Below are 4,080 nucleotides of genomic sequence, written 5' to 3' on the forward strand. Positions count from 1 at the left end.
TCGACAAATCCTGTGAATGTACCTCCATTTTTCTTTAGTGTTGCTTCCATTATCAATCGCAAGGTCAGAATTGCTTCTCTGGTAGCTTTGTCTTTCCTAAAGCCAAACTGATTGTCATCTAACATATCCTCAACTTTCTTTTCCATTCTTCTGTATATTATTCCTGTCTGCAACTTGGGTACATGAACTGTGGTGCTAATTGTGTGAAAGTTCACGCACCTGTCGGCTCTTGCAATCTTCGGAGTTGTATGGATGGTATTTTCCAAAATTCAGATGCCATATTGCCAGACTCATACATTCTACATTCCAAAGTGAATAGCCATTTTGTTGCCACTTCCCCCAATGATTTTAAGAAATTCAGATGGTATGTTGTCTATCCCTTCTGCCTTATTTGATTTTAAGTCTTCCGGAGCTCTTTTAAGCTCTGATTCTATTACTGGACCTCCTATCTCTTCTATATCAACTCCTGTTTCCCCTTCTATCACTTCATCAGACAAGTCATCTCTCTCACAGAGGCCTTAAGTGTATTCGTTCCACCTATCCGCCCCATCCTCTAGATTTGCCAGTGGTATTCCCATTGCATTGTTTATATTTCAGCCCTTGCTGTAAGTTTCAGGAAAAGTTGTTTTGACTTTCCTATATGGTGAGTCGGACCTTCAGACAATCATTTCTTTTTCGGTTTCTTAACATTTTCCACGTAGTCATTTCGTCTTAACTTCCCCGCACTTCTTATTTATTTCGTTCCTGAATTTCCTTGAACATTTTTATACTTCCTTCTTTCATTGATCAACTGAAGTATTTCTTGTGTTACCAGTGGTTTGTTCGCAGTTACCTTCTTTGTACCAACTTCTATGATTGCCTTTCTTAGAGTTGCCCATTCCTCTTCTACTGAACTACCTACTAACCTATTCCTTATCACAATGTCTACAGCCTCAGAGAACTTCAAGCGAGTCTCTTCATTCCTTAGAACTTCCGTATCCCACTTCTTTAAGCATTGATTCTCTCTGACTAGTCTCTTAAACTTCTGCCTACTTTTCATCACTACTAAATTGTGATCTGAGTCTACACCTGCTCCAGGGAACGGCTTTCAATCCAGTATCTGATTTTGGAATATTTGTCGGACTGTGACGTAATCAAACTGAAATCTTCCCGTACTGCCCTGCGTTTTTTCATGATCCTTGAACAGAGTGTTCTCTATTACTAGCCGAAATTTCTTGCAGCATTCAATAAATCTTTCTCCTCCTTCATTCCTAGTACCAAGCACATATTCTGCCGTAACCCCTTCTTCTACTCCCTCCTCTGAAAACGCATTCCAATCCTCCATGACTATGAGATTTTTTTCTTCCTCTGTGTACTGATTTACCCTTTCAGTATTCTCATATACTTCCTCTGTCACTTCATCTTCGGCTTATGGTGTCGGTTTGCTGTCGACTCTGATGAGAACCACCCTATCACTGAACTGTTCTTCTGACTTCTTATGCCGGAAGTCTTCAGCCGCCTCTGCTGATGACTTTTATTCAAAATTTAAGCGGTGGTGGGTTTCGAACCCGTGGCCAAGAACGTTTTGATTACTAATCAGCGCGCTTGTCCGCCCCCCGGTAGCTGAATGGTCAGCGTAGCGGATTGTCAATCCTCTGGGCCCGGGTCAAATTCCAGGCTGGGTCGGGGAATCTTCTCCGCCCAGGGACTGGGTGTTGTGCTGTCCTCATCGACTGCAGGTCGCCGAAGTGGCGTCAAATTGAAATACCGGCACCCGGCAAACGGTCTGCCCGACGGGGTCCCTAGCCATACGTTTAAATAAATAAATAATCAGAGACGCCACCCCCTTTCTTATCTCATTTTGTTCATTACTGTTCGTTGCATTGGCTCGGGAGAGACGTAACATTACACCCTTTCAAGTTCATCGTCGATCCATTCACTCACTTTTTTAAATTTTTTTTACTACAGAGGGCAGCTAACCCTCTGACCGTACACGCTGAGCAACCATGCTGGCAACCCGTAGACCACGAGTGCACCCGAGAACGTTATGCCCATGAATCAGGGGCTGATAACCTAGCGTTGAGCGCATGGTTTTACACTATTGGCCATTAAAATTGCTACACCACGAAGATGACGTGCTACAGACGCGAAATTTAACCGACAGGAAGATGATGCTATGATATGCAAATGATTGGCTTTTCAGAGCATTCACACAAGGTTGGCGCCGGTGGCGACACCTACAACGTGCTGACATGAGGAAAGTTTCCAACCGATTTCTCATACACAAACAGCAGTTGACCGGCGTTGCCTGGTGAAAAGTTGTTGTGATGCCTCGTGTAAGGAGGAGAAATGCATACCATCACGTTTTAGACTTTGATTAAGGTCGGATTGTAGCCTATCGCGTTTGCGGTTTACGTATCGCGACATTGTTGCTCGCGTTGGTCGAGAACCAGTGACTGTTAGCAGAATACGGAATCAGTGGGTTCAGGAGGGTAATGCGGAACGCCGTGCTGGTTCCCAACGGCCTCGTATCACTAACAGTCGAGATGACAGGCATGTTATCCGCATGGCTGTAACGGATCGTGCAGCCACCTCTCGATGCCTGAGTCAACAGATGGGGAACACTACTGAGAAAATTTATAGAACCGAGTTTTGAAGCTGACTGCAGAACGATTCTGCTGCCTCTAATATACACTGCGCGTAATGAGAACAAAGGTAGGATACGAGAAATTAGGCCTCATATTGTGGCATATAATAGTTGTTTTTCCCTCATTCTATTTGCGAACGGAACAGGAAAGGGAATGACTGGTGGTGGTACAGGGTATTCAACGCCATGCGTCCTAAGCTGGATTGCAGAGTATCGACATAGATGTAGGTGTAGGAGGCATTATTAGACCCCTAGTAATTAGATATCTGTTATACTCGCAGCAGAACCAGGAACTTCTATGTTACTCATTCCGTCAGTTGGTCAAATTTCTCATATCAGCGGTTTTTTTGGTTGGTCGGATGTGTTGGGAGGGAGGAGAGGCGAGTTATTACTGATTTATAGGTACTGAAATATATTTCAAAAACTGAATATTTGTGACAACATTTAGAAGTTAAAGTAAGTCAGAATGAAGAAAGTGCTGCTATTGAACCATATTAGTTTTCCTTTCGCCTTCGTCCTCATATGGTATCTTTTACTTCGCTTATCATGGGTTGACGGTAAAGATAATTTTCATTAGCATGAAATGTGTAATACTAATTAGACAAGTTTCTGAGCCGTAGTTAATAAATGTATCCTCTATTGCAATGCAGTTTCTTCCTACATCTCAATACATATGCTTTAACATGGCCGAGAACTTAGTCTGAAGAAATGTGGTCTATTGTAGAGGCCTAGAATTCTGACGGAGACCCTGGTCTTAGTTAGGATTAGGATCCAAATTCTTCAGTAGCGAAGATTCCTCCTCGACTGACACTATTGTCTTGAGAGTGGACAGCAACTCGGTATTTTGCCACGAAAAGTACTCAGACAATGTTAGTGGGTGGGAGTTGGTAACACACTCTTCCTGCTTGCACTGGCAACGTGAAATTTGTAACGCAGACACTGCTAAAAGCCAGAAACATTTGTTGTTGTTTGCGTAACTGGCTTTAATTCAAAATTCAGTGATACATTTGATTTAAGTATATGTGTTATATATTGCGTGTGTTATAAGAAGGTATGAATAGTACGATTGAAACCAATTACTGATAATGACTAGGTACATGTGCTGTTGCATTAAATCGTTCCTTTTTATTTTACTACAGTTTCTAAATTTGTTCAAAATACGTAACAGTCCTTTCGAAACAATTTCAGTTGTTTTGAATAAAAGTCTTAAGGCGTCTCTGTGTAGGCTTATCAATTCAATTCAAACAAAAAAGAGTAGAAAATGTTCAACATTATAATTATTTTAATGAAATTACAAACGACTATGTTGCGAAAGTAAAATTTTGAAGATAGCTTTTAGCGAAATATGTGAGCCCAGTTGTGCACTGCAGATTTCATATTTCCTGTATGAAATGTTGAAAGAAATTGTCTTTGTCTCTGTTTGTAGACACGCACGTCTGCTACGTCCGCATTGT

The sequence above is a fragment of the Schistocerca serialis genome, chromosome 8 (assembly GCF_023864345.2).
Source record: "Schistocerca serialis cubense isolate TAMUIC-IGC-003099 chromosome 8, iqSchSeri2.2, whole genome shotgun sequence".
Taxonomy (NCBI): domain Eukaryota; kingdom Metazoa; phylum Arthropoda; class Insecta; order Orthoptera; family Acrididae; genus Schistocerca; species Schistocerca serialis.